Source organism: Eleutherodactylus coqui, chromosome 5 (genome assembly GCF_035609145.1).
Source record: "Eleutherodactylus coqui strain aEleCoq1 chromosome 5, aEleCoq1.hap1, whole genome shotgun sequence".
NCBI lineage: Eukaryota > Metazoa > Chordata > Amphibia > Anura > Eleutherodactylidae > Eleutherodactylus > Eleutherodactylus coqui.
This window is the reverse complement of record NC_089841.1, coordinates 38,227,494-38,248,773: the sequence shown is the minus strand read 5'-3', so window position 1 is coordinate 38,248,773 and position 21,280 is coordinate 38,227,494. Positions and strand designations below refer to the sequence as shown.

At 46.6% G+C, this 21,280-nt stretch overlaps 1 pseudogene; it reads right to left on the bottom strand.

The window, feature by feature from the left end:
- The window catches only part of LOC136628741 (zinc finger protein 850-like), a 79,587-nt pseudogene extending 59,408 nt beyond the window's left edge, over positions 1-20,179 (bottom strand).
- Between the last annotated feature and the right edge of the window lie 1,101 nt (positions 20,180-21,280).

The window sequence follows — 21,280 nt, the reverse complement described above, 5'->3', positions numbered from 1 at the left end:
GCCATCATGAACGGTTATATATATGTGAAAGCCCTCATTGACTGGCCACTAATTCTCTAACTTCCCGGTGTCGTAGAAACATAAAACTTGGCACAAAAGTTTAGGTCCTAAATAGGAAAAGTAAAGGGTTCATAAATTGGTTATTCACTGCTAAGTGCAAAAGTTTTGAGAGCCCTATGTAATATAACTAATTTAATTTTCTAACTTCCTGGTGTCATACAAACAACTAAAGTAAAAGGGTCACAACTCAATTACAATTGCAAAAGTAAGTGCACCCTTATGTAATGTAAGTTCCTGCTGTCGTACAAGCGTTAATTTTACCCGAGCATTCTTTAGGTCCTAAGTGAGGAGAATGGAAGGGCTGGCACATTCTGCAGAGGGACATCAGTACATGCAGCCTGAGAAGAATTTAACGCTCCTCTATGTGAATACCTATTTTATTTCTCGGTTCCTTTGAAGTAATCACATCTTGATAAAATTTTTTGTGCAAACTACATGTAAACACCTGTATGAAATTAACTCGGGTGAAGCCGGGTATTTCATCTAGTTTGTATATAATTTTTAACACGATGGTCAGCCAAAATGGTCAAGTTACTACAGACCAGTAGTCATACTGACCTGATGACTGTGGGCCTGCAGTCTAATATATCTACTTTCACTTACAGGCTTACAGGATGAACCAGCTGAGAGGATGGGGCCCGGACTGCAGGATCTGTCATCCCCAATAATCCCACAGACCACAGAATAACATATCTGCAGCTACTGACCGAGGAGAATCTGTGACTCCTCTCTGCTGTATTTAGTGGTTACTACTCACCTGGGCGGTTACCTGTAGGAATCTCCTCTTTACACCGCTGATTGCCCCTCACATTTTTCTTTGTAGTATTAATATTGGTCAGATCTTCATCCCGATATAAAAGCTGTGAAACAAATATAGTAAAAGTCAGCAGACGGTTGGAGAAGTCGTGTGGAAGGTTTTACATGATAAGAAAAGATCATTAATCATCAGGAGGACCTAAAATGACCTGACAGGAGTAGTTATCTGAGCAACATATCTGCAGGTCTAGAAGCCGGATATATATATTAGACGGCGGCTCAATGAGAATGAGACTTTCTCTGTGTGATTGTAATGTTGATATAATTAAGTGATTACAATATCAGAGCGAAGGAATACTTATTGCAGAAAACTTCACCCTTAAAGGCAGGCTTCTAGTACCCTGTTGTAGTGCCTCTAGCTTGAATACAAAATGTGATACAGGAAGGAATGGAGGCTCTAAGACCCCGTTTGGCTGCCTCTAGCTTTGACACAAGATGTGATGCAGGTGGGCATCGAGGCATACAGGTTCTGTGTTGTATCAACCAGCATATCGCAGCGCATTTGCTCTGAATCTGTAGATCGTATAAACTCATAGGCTGTCGAAGTTGGAAATCCAGATGGTCCTATGCACCTTTAATTGGCAATTAATCTGGTGACCGGGCAGACTACGGTGGAGGTCAAAGGAGATGTACCCAATGGGTGCCTTGATACCAAATGTTCTTCAGCTGAGTGCCTGGAAATGGTTCTGATAGACACGGGCCAACTGTCTCTAGATTGCAGTCAACAAAACAGTAGAAGCTACTTATGTTTGGTGAATGATCAGAAGATTCTCTCTTATTTCTGGTCTGCTGAGGGCGTCCTGAGAGCGGTCACCTGTTTGCATCTTTACACATTCCTTGGTACCCGCACGTTCTAACATTTTTTTCAGAATGGACCAGGTGGCGGGAAATTTGTTTATATGACCATCCAGCTTATGGCATTCCAATAATGCACCACAACTCTGTAAACTGGGTGAAATCTCTTTGATTCCATCATAGAGGTGTCTAGTGGTCAACAAGCTCTACAAAAGTGGAGAAAGAAGTTACTACACACAAGGAGCCTCTGAGAGCCTCTTATAAGGCAACGGTGGAACCATTGTTAGGGCCTCAAGTGGCAAGACTAATAATCTAATCATCATGACACAACTCTGATCATTTGTATATATGTCTGAGATGTAACTGCATGCTGAGTTTTGCAGCAAAACAACTTCTAGGGGCGGGATTATTTTATTTTTCTTATACAAAGTGTTATAAAGACTAAAGACAAGAGCTTCACAGCCTTCTTCAGATCAGAGGGACATCTACCTGATGGTCCTGTGGAAGAAGAGGACGGGGACATCTCTCTGGTGGGATTCTCTTACTGGGTGGAACTGCAAGAAACACAGACAGACACTGAAGTCATTCTTTACATACAGATAATAAAGTCCAAGTGTATTTAGTCCTGTCTATTACCTGGTGATGGGAGCGGCTGGCGGGTCTCCATCATGGCCTCCTTGTACAGATCCTTGTGTCCTTCTAAATACTCCCACTCCTCCATGGAAAAATAGACAGTGACATCCTGACACCTTATAGGAACCTGACAACACAATATACAGTCATTACCCAGAAGCCTCCAGTGCTGTTACTGTATAATGTCCCAGCATTCCCTGCAGCATCACCTCTCCAGTCAGCAGCTCAATCATCTTGTTGGTGAGTTCTAGAATCTTCTGTACATTGATGTCCTCATGTATCAGGGGGTGAGGTGGGGGCCCAGTGATCGGGTTTATGGTTCTCCCCGATCCATCACCAAGAGGGGTCCGACAGCCATCACTAGAGGTCTTTTTCACTACTGTGTAATCCTGTACATAGGGAGACAATAATAAATATCATTACAATAATTTCCAGAGTCCATCACCTCTCAAGTGACATCATCCGTTATTACTATAGATAAGAATGATGTAATGTGATATCATCAGAATTTCTCACCTCTCCAGTAAGCTGGAAGAGTATCTCTAGGGTTAGATTTATCATTCTCCTTGTCATCTTGTTCCTGTCCCTCTCCAGCCTTGATCCAAAGGTGTATACACCTGAAAAGAAATATGAACCAATATTAAAACCAGAAAAAGCTAACATAACAATATAAAATTACAGGAGGTACGGAGGAGAAACAGTTGGGGAGATAATAAAGTGCAGATTTTCTCTTCTCTTTATTTGCATGAATTGGAACATGAGATGAATATCTTGTCAGGACAGTTCCTCCATGTTTTAGGATGTCAGACCTTCCCATGATCACTACATCCAATCACTGGCCACAATGGTAAGGGCATTATAAATATGCAAAAGCCCTCACTGACTCACTTGCCACCAATTCTCTAACTTCCCGATGTCGTAAAAATGTAAAATTTGGCAGGAGCATTCTTTAGGTACTAAATAGGAAAAGTAAAGGGGTCACAACTTTATTATTAAATTTTAAGTGCAAAAGTAAGTGGCCCCATATGTTATGTATCTAACTTAATTCTCTAACTTCCCGATTTCATACAAACTTCCAAATTTAACACGACCATTCTTTAGGTCATAAATAGGAAAAGTAAAAGAAGGGAGGGCAAGGACAACTGTAGGAGACTCCTACATGCATCCCGATATGCGCAGTCACAGAATATTCCCCTGGTATTTGTTGGAACCGACGCTGAGAAAGCCTTTGACCGGGTCAATTGGCAGTATATGAAAACTACTCTACTAAATTACAACATCCCAGTCAGTTTTGTGGCAGCTATCTTTTCTCTGTACGCCGCTCCACATGCCAGAATTAAGGTTAACAACACTCTGTCCCCCCCCTTCGAAATTAACAATGGCACGCGTCAAGGGTGCCCACTGTCGCCCTCTCTATTCATCTTGGCTCTGGAGCCCCCCTTAGTACAGATCAGACAGGATCCAAGTATAGAAGGTCTAACTGTTGGAAACTCCCATTTGTCCTCCGCGGCTTTTGCGGACGACATCGTCTTTATTATCACTAATCCCGAGGGGGGTCTCCGCAGACTGGTCGAAACGCTGAATGCCTATGGTGAATTATCAAATTTTAAAATTAACTTCGACAAGTCTACGGTCCTGAATGTCTCGGTCCCATACACAGACGGCAAAAACCTAGCTAGCTCCTCACCGTTCGTGTGGTCGGAGACAGTCATGGACTATTTGGGAGTCAAAATCCCACAAAAAATAGAGGATATCTATGCAACCAATTTCGTCCCACTGCTAGACCAAGTTAGAAAGCTTGTAAAAGACTATGATCTACCCTGCATATCTTGGTTTGGTAGACGTAATATCCTTAAATCCTATATCCTTCCGATTATCCTTTACAAGATTAGAATGTTACCGATCTATTTGCCTCCCAGCTTTTTTAAAACGATTCGCACGGTCTTTGCTGCCTACGTATGGAGGCAAAGAAGACCCAGATTAGCATATAGCCTAATGATCAAAAGGAGATCGGAGGGGGGGGATAAGTCTCCCAAATATTTTGGACTATTATCGTGCAGCCCGGTTGAATTACTGGATGGACCTGACGTGCCCGGCAGGAGACAAGATTCTCCCTAACCTGGCATTGGCCCACACCTACAGTGGTTCTCAGAGGGACCTATGGTTTCCAGAGAGGAAAAGATACCTTGCAAAGGGGTTCTCTCCTCTTCTGAAAGGCCGGTGTGAAGTGTGGAATAAACTGAAGGAGACGCTGACACCAGAGCCCTCTCTGGTGGCCCCACTAAATTTAATACACAATTACCTGAAGTTACCAGAGGATCCCACCACCACCTCGGTCTGGAAAAAAATTTAACCACCTTACGGTAGGGGACCTTCAGGCGCTGGCTCACCTGCCGGCCGTAGATATTCTACAAACATTTCAGTCGGATTGGTCCCCCTCCTTTTTGGTGAAAGCCACGGTAACAAAGGTTATGGAGGACTTTCTTGAGACCTATACATCTACCAGGCCCAAAACCTCATTTGAACGCGCCTTAATTGATCCCAACCCCAGGGCAAGAAGAATCTCGCAGCTCCGCTGCCATTTTATCGTCCCGCACACTACAATCAAACCAGCATTTCTTACCTCATGGGAAAGGGAACTGGGCATTTTGTTGTCGCCATCAGACATCAAACTAATTTTGTCCACCTCCTGCGGCCTTTCTCCATGTATCCTTGCCCAAGAATCCCATTATAAATTACTCGTACGCTGGTACAAAACACCACAGTGGTTGGCTGCATACAAGTTGGCGCCACATAGCAGATGTTGGAGGTGTGACGCCGAAGTGGGGTCCTACCTGCATATATGGTGGTCCTGCAAGGGACTTGAGACCTTCTGGAGGGGAGTGAGCGAGGTGTTGTGCAAAATTAAACAAAACTTTGTCCTAACGCCGGAGATGGTCTTCTTGTGGAGACCCTCCCAGGCGTTTCATCCGCGGAGAGACAGACTGGTGGCCCATCTGATAGATGCGGCCAAAGCCTTGATCCCGCTGTCTTGGAAGGCTGAAGCATCCACCCAACTTTCACACTGGAAAGAGAAGGTAGATTGGATCTACAATCTTGAAGAACTGGCGAGCTGGCAGAACAACACACATGACAAATTCATTATAACGTGGCATCCCCGGCGTGAGTTGAGGCTCCTAGACGTTATCTCCCAATAGTAGGTGCAGTTACCACAAACCCCCCCACCCTCTTCTCCCCTTCCCCGCCTTCCCGCCCCCTTTTCCTGCTAAGTGTTGTAAAACAGGTTCATGTGGTCCTCCGGTTCCCGGGGACCCATAGGGACCACTCGGGCAGTGGGCGCGCATTATTCTCCAGTTCCCTGACCTCTCGTTATTGTCTTTATTGAACGCAGTCATCTCAGAGCCAGGGTTACTGGGGTAAAAAGACTGCTGTATTATCTTCATCCCATTTGTGATGATGCATTTCCATACCTTGTATGTTTAAAAAAATCTAATAAAAATTGATTTAACAAAAAAATAAATAGGAAAAGTAAAGGGGGTCACAACTTAATTATTCAATTCTATGCGGAAAGTAAGTGACCACCTATGTAATGTAACTAATAGCACACATCTGTACCGCACAATTGTGATATTTGCCATGACCATTCTTCATGTCCTAAAATGGAGAAGGGTCGCAACATCAAAATTATATTCTGTGTGAGAAAAACTGAAAATCCACAATACATGAGATGGTTCTTTTCTCAGAAACCATAAAGCCTAGAGAAATTATTTGTATACTAAGGAGAATATACATCACCAATATGTGTCTATACTGAGGAGAATCTAACTGACCTCTCTGTGCGCATATACTGAAAGACTGTAAATAAGATAAGGAAGTGGCCATGTACTGTAAGGATGGAGCATGCCTTTAAGGCTAAGAAGGGGCTGCAACCTCCAGTCTGAGGGTAAATCTGAATAAAAAGGATGTTACCGTTAAGGCTACAAAGTGAGGAGAGTGGGAAGGGCGGCACATTCTGCAGAGGGACATCAGTACATGCAGTCTGAGGAGAAACTAACTATCCTCTATGTGTATACACATTTTTATCCTCGGTTCCTCTGAAGTAACCATAACTTCATAAAATTTTCAGTGCGAACAACAGGTGAACCCCTGTACCAAATTAACTTGGGTAAAGCCGGGTATATCAGCTAGTCTCAAAGATCTTATAGTATCATCAAATGTCCAATCACAAGCTAAAATACAGAGATGTCATTACATATAATATACAAGATTCATGAAATATATATGTATTACAACAGTCAGCAGTGTCTAAGGAACAATTATAAGATGTCTAACGTTTAAATATATATTAGAACATAGCACAGAAGCGTATATTCAGCCCAGGAGCTATGGGATGCAACAGCTTGGGCAGCTGTGAGTTCAGCCGATGACAACTAGATAACTGGACACATAGTGTTGTTTGTTGGCAATAGATGCCAGTATGGATAACTGATGGGACAGGGGAGGAGAACTACTAGATGAATTTCTCCTGAATTGACCGAGAGCCAACCAGGTCACAATGGCCATATGCTCCACAATAAGACGCCCACTGGAGTAGTTGGACAACCCCGACTTGCTGATGCTGCTTCTACTATAAGACACATGGCTGCTGCTACTAGTGGTGGGCACATGGCTGCTGCTACTAGTGCTAGGCTTTGGCACATGGTTGTTAATACTAGTAATGGGCACATGGCTGCTGATACTAGTTGTGGGCACATGGCTGGTGCCAACAGGTGCTGTGTGCTGATGATTTTGGAAGCCTGCCAATAGGCCACAATTTCACTGAAAATGGCTGTAAGGCCTCCAAAGATAAACTCCAGTTCTGAAAGAAAGGTTGTTCTCCTGGATCAACAGAGGAACAAAAGGCTGCTGTCCAGGCCATACCCGTACCTACATCCGTTGCCAAACTCTGCACCTTTCTGGGCCTTGTTTCATACTGCCGCCCATGGATCCACTCTGTTTCTTCTCTTATGCAACCACTCTATGACTGTTTTTCAATCATTCTTTTCTCTCACCCCTGAAGCAGCTCTGAAGCCTTGGGTATTCCCAACTACACTTTACCCTTTATTCTTTTCTTTACTGATCTTTCTGGCCATGTGACGACAGTATTGACACAAAAGCACGGAGGACAACCACGGCCACTTGGATACTACTCCATGAGGCTGGATCCAGTGGCTCGAGGAGCTCCCTCATGTATTTGTGCAGTTGCAGCAGTACAGGCAATGGTTGACAAACCTTCTGAGTTGGTATTGGACTACCCCCTAGTGGTCCTCACCCCTCATGACGTCCAGAGCATACTCACGCAAGTGCAACCCAAGCACTTATCTCTGGTCTGTCAGATCCAGCTACACTGTGCTCTTTTCATGCCCCCCTAATATTTTTTTCCAATATTGACTACATTGAACCCGGCTACTCTTCTTTTAATCGAGTATCCCGGTTCAAATGGGGGAGGGGGAGGCATAGGTGATCTAGGTATTGCAAATCAGCTATTTTTAAATTTTTTGCAAAAAGATTGCATGATTGTCTAGCATTGATGCAAAAAAAAAAAAAGCCAGTTATTGGAACCCACTGTTAATGCATATTTTGAGTTTTCTTTTGTAGATGGTATCAGGGTGAGGATTGATGACTCCAAACCGGATATACAGAGGTCTCACAACAAGATGTCCTAAAAACAGAAGCTCTTCCTCCGCATGTCTTAGTGCAAGAAGCGGAACTGAAGGCCCTCACTGAGGTGAGTACAGTGGCAGAAGGTAAGACGGCAAACATTTACACCGATTCCCGGAATGCATTTGGCATAGCTCATGATTATGGCCCAATATGGAAGGCCAGACAGTTTCTTACCTCAGTAGGACAGCCAATTAAGAATGGTGCAGCGGCAAATCTGATTCAGGAGACGTTCTTATGGATGCGGTTTCAACAGTTCTACACTGAGTTGTACAATACCAAATTCCACCATTCTCAGGACACCCTGAACGATTTTCTAAATAAACCTACATTCCCGACACTCACACAGGACCAACAAGCATTTATAGATGCGCCCTTTACTCTGACCGAATTAACAGAAGCGCTTTCGGGCATGTCCAGTGGCAGATCGCCAGGCCCTGATGGCATCCCAATCGAGGTGTATGCCAAATACCAAGACATACTGCTCCCTACATTACTTGCTACATATAATGCAGCCTATGAGAAGGGAGATCTCCCTCCATCCTTCCACAAAGCAACAATAGTACTTATTCTAAAGCCGGATAAAGATCCCCTAGACTGTGGTTCTTACAGGCTGATTTCCCTACTTAATACTGATTACAAACTTCTGACTAAAATGCTGGCTAATCGTCTCAATACCATAATACTGGACTTAATCCACCCGGATCAAACGCGGTTTATGCCTGGGAAGTCCACCAGAGACAACTTACGGAGGGCCCAGGTGGTGACGCAGGTGGGGGCAGCCGGAGGAGGGGACTGGGCCTTGGCCTACTTAGATGCTGCAAAGGCATTCGATTCAATTGAATGGCCGCTTCTTTTTCAGGTTTTACAGAGATTCGGTTTCGGTGAGACCTTCATTCGTTGGATCACTCTTCTGTACAAATCCCCCCTAGCAGCTATTTCCATTAATGGGTCCTGCTCTCCCTATTTCCAATTACATAGAGGAACTAGACAGGGGTGTCCCCTATCCCCCATACTACTTGCTCTGGCCATTGAAGCGCTAGCTATGTTGCTACGAGAAACCCAGCTATACAGGGGTGTCGCAGTAGGAGACAGGGAAGACCGGGTGGCTTTATACGCCGATGATCTCTTGCTTTTCTTGGCGGACCCTGAGTCAACCCTCCCCCACGTAATAAATCTCATTAATATATTTGGTGACTTTTCAGGCCTTCAAATCAACTGGACTAAATCAGCCCTGATGCCTGTTTCCGGGGGAAGCCGTTTGGCAGATATCGACTCACTCTGCGGCCTCCAGATCTCCAATCAGTTTAAATACCTGGGGTTACAGATAACCAATGATGTGGGAAGGTCTCTAGAGCTAAATGTATACGGCCTTATAGATCTATTCAGGTCCAAGTTTAAAATATGGGGCTCCTTGCCACTTTCAGTGGCGAGGCGCATTAACCTTATCAAACTAATAGTATTACCAAAGTGCTTATACATAATGCAGCATGTGTCGGTACATATCCCGACCCGCTTCTTTAAATCCATGCAGTCCTTGATGTCTTCCTTTATATGGGGAAACTCCTGCCCCAAATTACGAATCTCGACGCTTCAAAGGCCGAAGCAAGATGCGGGTGCTGCCTTGCCAGATCTGTTCCTCTACTATGTGGCCAGTCAGCTAATTCACTTGAGAGCTGGCTGAGTGATGACCCTCTCCCCAACTCTGAGGCGCATCTAGCACATTACCTAAAAATCCCTAGATTGTGGCCCTTGCTGGAATCTCCTTCTATTCTAACAGGCAAAATGTTACCAGTTAATAGGTTAGCCTCTCAGGTCTGGCGGCATGCCAAGTCAATTAGCCGGTTCATGGACATAATAGCTAACACTCCCCTCTGGTATAATCCTGGGCTTCCGGAAGTGCTCCGATTGGAAGATGCCCAGGTTTGGGAACAATATGGCATCCGGACCCTGGCAGACCTCTATCCACAGAACACCCTGTCTTCATTTGAGCAATTACAGAACAAATACGAGCTACCCCGCTCCCATTTCTATAGATTTCTCCAGATCAGACACGCTTTGCAGGCGCAGTTCCCACCGCCCAGACCTGCTATTTCTCATTACCCCTTAATAGGCATCCTTTGCTCCCAGGGCCCTCAGGGACTCATATCGGCACTGTACTCCCACCTTATCTCAATACGAGCCTCTCAAGATATACCCTCTGCCCTAGTAAAATGGAGGACACTGATACCGACTCTTACAGATGATACGTTCCAAGAGCTTTTGGAATCTCCTCTATATGTATCCCCAGCAGCCAATAATAAAATGATCCAGCTGTATATAGTGTATCAGTGCTATCTCACTCCAGCAAGATTGCACAAAATGGGCAGAATACAGTCTACAAACTGCATTAGGTGTTCCTGCAAATATTCTGATTTTTGGCATATGATGTGGGAGTGTCCTGTTATTGAAAGTTTCTGGGGGGAGGTCACAGGTTTCCTGTCTGAACTTGTGGAAGTCCCTGTTCCACCGAGCACAGAGATTTGTCTATTTGGAATATTAGATGAAGAAAGCTGGCAACACCATAAAAAGATTTTTTCTGCGGGAATCTTTGTTCCTTGCTAGAAAAACGATTGCAATGTGGAGGAAGCTAGTCAATTCAGTGGCGCCATATAATTATATAGTCTACAAGGGACGGAAGTGTCCTGAGAAATTTGATAAAGTGTGGGGTCTGTGGTGTGATTCCCCCCTCACGTTATATTCACCACAATTAATGACTTCATCTATTCTGGAGCTCAGACGTGCTCACTAGTGGATACATGTTCTGGAGCGGGACCTGTGGCCTCTGGGATTTGGTCTGCTTATCTGATCTGACTTGAAAGCATTAAATCGTTATTTTTGATGTATCAGGGTGACTGAACCTCCCTACCAATCTAACTATACAAGGTTATGTACTATTTATGTGCTGCACCTGTCTATGACTGTATGTTTCTTATGCTACTTAATTTTCAATAAAACGAGTTTAAAAAAAAAGAATGGTGCAGCAGTGCAGAGTCTCATGAAGGCCCTACTTCTACCTGACGAAGTGGAGAACAAAAAGAAGAAGAAAATACTGACTGCAGAAGTCAGTGATAAAAACTTTGGACATTGATATGCTAAGGACTTTACAGTTACAAGCCAGCAAGGAAGAAAACCAAAAACGGGCTAAAGATGGGAGCAACAAAACAGGACGGCGTATGGCGAACAGTCAGCAGAACTTGCCTACAACAGTCCCTGTGCCCCATGATGGTCCAACTGGTACACAGAAAGACGCACCTATCAAAAGCAGCAATGACGTCGGCGCTGAACGAGAACGGGTGACACCTGGGTTCTCTGTAGCTGCTGCATCATTTGTCCAGTTTTGCATGGTCTTTGCCATATGCGAGTCAGGACAGAAGTAAGGGGGCCATATAACACTTACCTAGACCACTCTACTCATTTCAGAGATTGCAAATTGACTATATTCAGCTCCCACCTGTTGAGAAGTTCCGAAAATCCCCGAGCTCTCAAGACCGCGGCTTCAATGGCCATGCCGTCAAATGTAGCGTGGATAAACTGTGGTGGAAGAGGGTCCCTGTAAGAGAAGGTCCTCCCGCAGAGGAAGCCACCATGGTGCGTCTTCCACTAGGTCGACAAGTTCTGCGTACCACGTCCGTCGAGGTTAGTCCGGAGCTATGAGAATTACCGGAAGTCCTTTCCTCCTGATTCTCTTGAGTATTCTGGGAATAATTGGGAAGTGTGGGAACACATAAGAAAACTGGAACTCTGTCCACGGAGTCACCAGGTTGTCCACGGCTCGTGCTCTGGGGTCCTTCGACCTGGTCACGAAGGTCGGAAGCTTGCGGTTGAATCTGGATGCCATTAGATCGACATCGGGCTGTCCCCACCGCTTGCAAATCTCTTGAAAGACTTAGGGGTGTAGTTCCCACTCGCCTGGATCGACCATTTTTCTGCTAAGATAATTGGCTATCCAATTGTCTACCCCAGGGATATGTACTGCCGACAGTGCGGGAACATGTTCTTCGGCCCAAGCCAAGATCCTTCTGCTGCAGGTTCCGTCCTAATGATTTACATGCGCAACAGCCGTCGCATTGTCAGTCTGGACCCAGACTGGGTGACCCATCAGATGGAGAGAGAAATGTTGCAGTGACCGGAATATGGCCCGAAGTTCCAGTACGTTGATTGACAGTAAGACTTCCTGACTGGTCCAGGTTCCCTGGGCCACCAGGTTCTGTAGGGTACCCTCCCAGCCGGAGAGGCAGGCATCTGTGATAAGAATCTGCCACTTGAGGGGTAGAAAAGATCGGCTGCGATAGATCTGGGGTGAGTCCAGACACCAATGTAGGGAGTGCCGTTTCTACAGTGCCCTGTCTCGACAAGATAGCCCATCGAAGGTCGGGAGTGGAACTGAGTGAATGGGACTGCCTTGAAAGCCGATACCATCAGTCCCAGCACCCTCATACAGTGGCGGATCGTCACTGAGCGATGTGTGCTCAAGGAGCGAACCTGCTTCTGGAGAAGAAGTTGTTTTGTTGCTGGAAGCAATGCCTCATTCTGGGCCATGTTGAAGCAAAGCCCTATGAATTTCATGCTCTGCGATGGTGGGAGCGATGACTTCTGTCGGTTGATGATCCAGCCGAACCTGGTTAGTGCGTCCATCGTAATGTGAAGACTCTCTATGTTGGCCTGCCCCATCGGGGCCTCCATCATGTCATCCAGATATGGAATTGCGACTATTCCCCTGGAATGGAGGAGGGACATCACTGCTGCCAGAATCTTTGTAAAAAGCCTAGGTGCTGTCGCCAGGCCGAATGGCAGAGCTGTAAATTGAAAGTGTTCGGCTTGAACCGGGAACCGAAGGAATCTCTGGTGTGCCGGATGGATGGGGATGTGAAGGTACGCATCCTTGATGTCGATTGATGACAAGAACTTCCCCGGTTCCATCGATGCGATTACTGCCCGTATTGATTCCATGCGAAGTCGACGCACCTTCACGTAGTGGTTCAGCCTCTTTAGGTCCAGGAACGGCCTGACGGAACTGTCCTTCTTCGGGACAACGAATAGGTTTGAATAAAAACCTGTGAACCGCTGCGAAGAAGGAACTTGCACTATAACTCCTTGAGCCACTAGCTTGTGGACTGCTTGTAAAAGTGCAGTGGCTTTTTCTGATGATCTTGGTATCCTGGAGCTGAAGAAATGGTCGGGTGGATGGTTTGTGAACTCTATCACGTAGCCCTCTGAAATAACTTCCCGTACCCAGGCGTCAGAGCCCTGTGCCAGGCAAACCCTGCTGAAAGTCGTCCTCCCACCCTGGTCGCAGTGGGTGGGGGCTGGCCTTCATGCGGACGACTTAGTGCGAGTGGTCTTGGCGGGCTGAGCCCTTGTGCGCCACGCCGGCCTAGTCTTGAATGACGGTTTTCTCTTCTGGTCCTGCTCCTGGGTGTTCCTCTTATTCTCCGATCTGCGGGGACTATTCCGACAAAAAGATCGAAATTGGAAACTGGTTAGTCGCGGGGCCGTCTGTTGTCTACAGCGGTTCTGCGGCAGGTGCGAACTCTTTTCCCCCATGGCTTCCGAAATAATCTTGTCCAACCTGGCTCCAAAGAGCCACAGGCCTACAAAGGGAATGTTAGTCAGAGAACCCTTAGACGATGCATCCGCGTCCCAAGACTTCAACCACAAGGTTTGATGTGTGGCTACCGACGCAGCAGAAGCCCAAGCCATGAGTCTAGCAGCATCCAAGGAAGCTTCGCAGATTAATCTTCCTGCCTGCCTTATCTGGTGCGCGATCTCCACCAGTTCATTCTTTGATGCACCCGCTAGAATGCCTCTGCGCAGCTGTTATGCTCAATCAGTGATGGCCCTGCTCACCCAGGTAGAGGCGAACATCAGCCTAAGTGCTGATGCCACTGCCTCAAAGGATAATCTTTCTAGGGAGTCTATCTTCCTATCGCCAGTATCCCGTAGGGATGAGGCATCCAGCATAGGGAGAGTTGTGTGTTTCACCAAGCGAGAAACCGGTGGATCGCTGGGCGGCGGTGATGTCCATTTTTTAACCAGTTGCTCCGGAAAGGGATACAAAACATCCAGGCGTTTCAGTTTGACAAAACGTCTGTCCGCAAACTTCCATTCTTTGGCCAAAACCGCCTCAAAATCGTCAAGTGGCAGAAAAGTCCTTGGGGACAGTCTAGGCGGCCGGAAGGAAAGGCATGGCGTAGGTGTGGAGGGTGGCTGTTCAGGCAGCTGAAAGGTGTCCCTCACTGCTACTATCAGGCTGTCTACCATATCTGAGAGGCTAGGCAGCTGCTCAATCTCAATATCAGGGTCCGAAGGGGGCTCTGATAGTTCCTCCTCTGCGCAGCTGTTCTCTCTGGAGGAGAGCAGAGAGGCAGCTCCAGGAAAATCTGCACGGATCAGCGATGTCGGAGACCTGGAGGAGTCCCGTGAGCCAGATCGTCTAACACGCTTCCGCGGCCTAGCGCGAGAGGGATCTCTCCTGACAGTGTCATCTCCACCGGACACATCTGGGGCAGGGACAGACACTCAGTCCAGCCTGTCCAAAATAGCGCTGGAAGTGAGGGTAAAGTTTGAAGCTGCGGGCCCACTCTTGTTCGGCCAAGAGTGAGGGCTGGATGGGCGGGGAGTCTGTATTAGGTTGTACGGGCGCCTGCCTTGGAAGAATACAGTGATCACAACATGGCTCAACCTGTCCGCATGCAAATTTTGTATTACAGAAAGAGCTAGCGTAGAGCGTTGCCCTGGCTGGTCCCAGTCCAGACTCTTGGGTTTTGGAGTCGGACATGGTGCTGTGTTGGTAGGCTGTAACCTGCCTCTGCTAGTGAGATGCAAGGGAGATATAGTGCAGGGGAGCTACAACCAAGGCAGAGCTTACCCGGTTCGGACGAGCATGCTCGCTAATCTCTAATAATTTGATTATTCCACACTAGTTCATGTAATTCTACTGTCTTCAGCACACATTCACTTCTGTAGTTGCCTATTAAATAAGGAAATCAGACTGCAGTGCTCACAATATACTATCTAGGCTCGCTGTAGTATTAAATTGATGCCAACCATATGAACTGAATTAATATAAATAAATTAAAATATTTAGTGTCAATATCGATAATAGTATAAGCATAAACTAAACTGAAGAAACAAATGTGTTTGTATTTATGTGCATAATATTAAATGTGTATTGATAAGTATAGTAAAATATATTCTTCTTCATATGGTGTTATATATCATATTTCTGCATTAGAATGATAACAAGCTTTAAACCCCCATTAATGTTATTATAAGGTTTTTTTTCCTATTGATATAGTTAGGAAGCGCTCCAAGGGTTAACTATCAGGTGTTCATTGTTTTTAATTTATGTAAATTTTTATTTAAGAAGGAAGTGTATGGCGTGTCTATTAAGGTGATCAAGAACCCGTGTGGGTTTGATACACGGTCTTTCTGAAGTCCTGTCTTTTATGGTACGTTATTTGAATGAATCAAGACACGGTTTCTCCAAACAACCAAGCTTTTCATTCAATTTGGGTGATCCTTTTCTAGTGGCTCTGACCTCAGCCCTATATTGCCTCCTGATTGGCTGGGAGAGCTGTTTGCAAGGTACTATGGGTACCCTGAGATCATGTGATCCTTTCTCTTTTTTCTGTCAGATGTCATTTTCGCATGACATATCACACACACACACAGCTCTGTTACATGCATGTCACACACACAACTCTGTTACATTGCTTTTGCATTAGAGCTGCATGTGTTTTTCGAACTTCACATGGTGGCTGCGGTGACATCGTGGCTTGTCGCTGTATTATGTAAGCTGCATAAGCTTCACGGCGGCGTTGAACCCTTTGTGGGGACGTGTGCACGACAGCAATGGTTTATTTCAACGCTAGACAACGGTATTTAGTGGTTACTACTCACCTGGGCGATTACCTGTAGGAATCTCCTCTTGAAACTCCTGTTTGACTGTCACAATTGTTACTGTATCATCAATATTAGTCAGATCTTCATCCTGATACAAAAGCTGTGAGACAAATATTTTAAAAGTCAGCAGACGGTTGGAGAAGTCGTGTGACATCTAATAAGACTGAAGACAAGAGCTTCACAGCCTACAAATCAGAGGGACATCTCCATCTACCTGATGGTCCTGTAGAAGAAGAGGACAGGGACATCTCTCTGGTGGGCTTCTCTTACTGGATGGAACTGCAGGAAACACAGACAGACACTGAAGTCATTCTTTACATATAGATAATAAAGTCCCCGTGTATTTAGTCCTGTCTATTACCTGGTGATGGGAGCGGCTGGCGGGTCTCCATCATGGCCTCCTTGTACAGATCCTTGTGTCCCTTTAAATACTCCCACTCCTCCATGGAGAAATAGACAGCGACATCCTGACACCTTATAGGAACCTGACAACACAATATACAGTCATTACCCAGAAGCCTCCAGTGCTGTTACTGTATAATGTCCCAGCATTCCCTGCAGCGTCACCTCTCCAGTCAGCAGCTCAATCATTTTGTTGGTGAGTTCTAGAATCTTCTGTACATTGATGTCCTCATGTATCAGGGGGTGAGGTGGGGGCCCCATGATTGGACTCGGGGTTCTCCCCCATCCATCATACACAGGGGTCCGACAGTCATCACTAGAGGTCTTCTTCACTACTGTGTAATCCTGTTTATGGGGAGACAGTAATAAATATCACTGCAGACATTTCCAGAGTCCATCACCTCTAGAGTTACATCATCTGTTATTACCATAGATAAGAATGATGTAATGTGACATCATCAGAATCTCTCACCTCTCCAGTGACATCATCTGTTATTACCATAGATAAGAATGAAGTAATGTGATATTGCAGAATCTCTCACCTCTCCAGTAAACTGGAAGATTATTTCCCGGGTGAGAATTAATACACTCTCGGCCATCATGTTTGTGTCTTCTTTCATCCCTGATGAGTGAATCAGGAAAATTCTTTTTTATAGAAGATATCTAAAGATGTTCATATATTGAAAAAACCTGAAAAAGAAGCAGAAGAGCCAATGTGAGAATGGGAAATCAAGACCTCAAGATAAGGGAAAACTGAGACGTTAGCCATCCTGCCCCATAACAGTATGTGCCCCTCCACCCTGCCCCATAATAGTATGTACCCCTCCACCCTGCCCCATAATAGTATGTACCCCTCCACCCTGCCCCATAATAGTATGTACCCCTCCACCCTGCCCCATAATAGTATGTACCGCTCCACCCTGCCCCATAATAGTATGTACGGCTCCACCCTGCCCCATAATAGTATGTACGGCTCCACCCTGCCCCATAATAGTATGTACGGCTCCACCCTGCCCCATAATAGTATGTACGGCTCCACCCTGCCCCATAATAGTATGTACCGCTCCACCCTGCCCCATAATAGTATGTACGGCTCCACCCTGCCCCATAATAGTATGTACCGCTCCACCCTGCCCCATAATAGTATGTACCGCTCCACCCTGCCCCATAATAGTATGTACCGCTCCACCCTGCCCCATAATAGTATGTACCGCTCCACCCTGCCCCATAATAGTATGTACCGCTCCACCCTGCCCCATAACAGTACGTACCGCTCCACCCTGCCCCATAATAGTACGTACCCCTCCACCCTGCCCCATAATAGTACGTACCCCTCCATCCTGCCCCATAACAGTATGTACCCCTCCACCCTGCCCCATAATAGTACGTACCCCTCCACCCTGCCCCATAATAGTACGTACCCCTCCACCCTGCCCCATAATAGTACGTACCCATCCACCCTGCCCCATAATAGTACGTACCGCTCCACCCAGCCCCATAATAGTACGTACCGCTCCACCCAGCCCCATAATAGTACGTACGGCTCCACCCTGCCCCATAATAGTATGTACCGCTCCACCCAGCCCCATAATAGTATGTACCGCTCCACCCTGCGCCATAATAGTAAGTACCGCTCCATCCTGCCCCATAATAGTATGTACGGCTCCACTCTGTCCCATAATAGTATGTACGGCTCCACCCTGCGCCATAATAGTATGTTCCCCTCCACCCTGTCCCATAATAGTATGTACGGCTCCACCCTGCGCCATAATAGTATGTACGGCTCCACCCTGCCCCATAATAGTATGTTCCCCTCCACCCTGTCCCATAATAGTATGTTCCCTTCCACTCTGTCCCATAATAGTATGTACGGCTCCACTCTGTCCCATAATAGTATGTACCGCTCCACCCTGCGCCATAATAGTAAGTACCGCTCCACCCTGCCCCATAATAGTAAGTACCGCTCCATCCTGCGCCATAATAGTATGCACCGCTCCACCCTGCCCAATAATAGTATGTACCGCTCCACCCTGCCCCATAATAGTATGTACCGCTCCACCCTGCCCCATAATAGTATGTACCGCTCCACCCTGCCCCATAATAGTATGTGCAGCTCCAGCCTGCCCCATAATAGTATGTGCCGCTCCACCCTGCCCCATAATAGTATGTGCCGCTCCACCCTGCGCCATAATAGTATGTGCCGCTCCACCCTGCGCCATAATAGTATTATCTGCTCCACCCTGCCCCATAATAGTATGTACCGCTCCACCCTGCCCCATAACAGTATGTACCGCTCCACTCTGCACCATAATAGTATGTACCCCTCCACCCTGCCCCATAATAGTATGTACCCCTCCACCCTGCCCCATAATAGTATGTACCGCTCCACCCTGCCCCATAATAGTATGTACCGCTCCACCCTGCCGCATAATAGTATGTACCGCTCCACCCTGCCCCATAATAGTATGTACCCCTCCACCCTGCCCCATAATAGTATGTACCCCTCCACCCTGCCCCATAATAGTATGTACCCCTCCACCCTGCCCCATAATAGTATGTACCGCTCCACCCTGCCCCATAATAGTATGTACCGCTCCACCCTGCCCCATAATAGTATGTACCGCTCCACCCTGCCGCATAATAGTACGTACCGCTCCACCCTGCCCCATAATAGTACGTACCGCTCCACCCTGCCCCATAATAGTACGTACCCCTCCACCCTGCCCCATAATAGTATGTACCGCTCCACCCTGCGCCATAATAGTATGTACCGCTCCACCCTGCGCCATAATAGTATGTCCCGCTCCACCCTGCCCCATAATAGTATGTCCCGCTCCACCCTGCCCCATAATAGTATGTCCCGCTCCACCCTGCCCCATAATAGTATGTCCCGCTCCACCCTGCCCCATAATAGTATGTCCCGCTCCACCCTGCCCCATAATAGTATGTCCCGCTCCACCCTGCCCCATAATAGTATGTCCCGCTCCACCCTGCCCCATAATAGTATGTCCCGCTCCACCCTGCCCCATAATAGTATGTCCCGCTCCACCCTGCCCCATAATAGTATGTCCCGCTCCACCCTGCCCCATAATAGTATGTCCCGCTCCACCCTGCCCCATAATAGTATGTCCCGCTCCACCCTGCCCCATAATAGTATGTCCCGCTCCACCCTGCCCCTTAATAGTATGTCCCGCTCCACCCTGCCCCATAATAGTATGTCCCGCTCCACCCTGCCCCATAATAGTATGTACCGCTCCACCCTGCCCCATAATAGTATGTACCCCTCCACCCTGCCCCATAATAGTATGTACCGGTCCACCGTGCCCCATAATAATATGTACCGCTCCACCCTGCACCATAATAGTATGTACCGCTCCCCCTGCCCCATAATAGTATGTACCGCTCCACCCTGCCCCATAATAGTATGTACCGCTCCACCCTGCACCATAATAGTACGTCCCACTCCCCCCTGCGCTCTAATAGTAGGCCCCGGGAAGCTATATAGCTCCTGTAAGCCGCCATGTTGTTCCCAGTAGTAATGGTCGCTCCCAGTAACTATTCCCGCACCGTCCCTTCTGGCTGGAAGCTGTATTGTACAGATGACCCCCCATACTAATGGCCGAGATCAGCAAGAACTCAGATCCCAGTCATTTAACACTTTGGATGCTGTGCTTTATGGACCGTGGCAGATAAAAGAGGGAGAGGCTCCATCTGTCACCCTATTGGTCACCCTGCAATCATGTGGTGCCTATGGGAACTTATCTCACACAGGGAGTGAAGGGTTAATAATGACCTACCGTGAGGGACACACAGACCTCCACCTGCAGAGCCCACAGCAGCTTCCAGGACCTGTGATGATGTCACCGTCATGTGATCAGTCACCTGTGTGGGAGGAGTCATGGGTCACATGACCTAAGGGTGATCAGTGAACACAGGACTCTGCTGAGCGCTTTATGAGTTACTAACAGAGAAGTGACCCTTCATGAGGGGAAAACCCTCTGCGACCTGCTGTATACAACTTACCGGACTACACATTACACACACAGCTCTGCTACACCATATACATTATATACACAGCTCTGCTACTCCGTACACATTATATACACAGCTCTGCTACACCGTACACATTATATACACAGCTCTACTACACCGTACACATTATATACACAGCTCTACTACACCGTACACATTATATACACAGCTCTGCTACACCGTACACATTATATACACGGCTCTACTACACCGTACACATTATATACACCGCTCTACTACACCGTACACATTATATACACGGCTCTACTACACCGTACACATTATATACACGGCTCTACTACACCGTACACATTATATACACGGCTCTACTACACCGTACACATTATATACACAGCTCTACTACACCGTACACATTATATACACAGCTCTGCTACACCGTACACATTATATACACAGCTCCGCTACACCGTACACATTATATACACAGCTCTCCTACACCGTACACATTATACACACAGCTCTCCTACACCGTACACATTATATACACAGCTCTACTACACCGTACACATTATATACACAGCTCTACTACACCGTACACATTATATACACCGCTCTACCACACCGTACACATTATATACACCGCTCTACTACACCGTACACATTATATACACAGCTCTACTACACCGTATACATTATATACACAGCTCTGCTACACCGTACACATTATATACACAGCTCTGCTACAACGTACACATTATATACACAGCTCTGCTACACCGTACACATTATATACACAGCTCTGCTACACCATACACATTATATACACAGCTGTACTACACCGTACACATTATATACACAGCTCTACTACACCGTACACATTATATACACAGCTCTACTACACCGCACACATTATATACACAGCTCTACTACACCG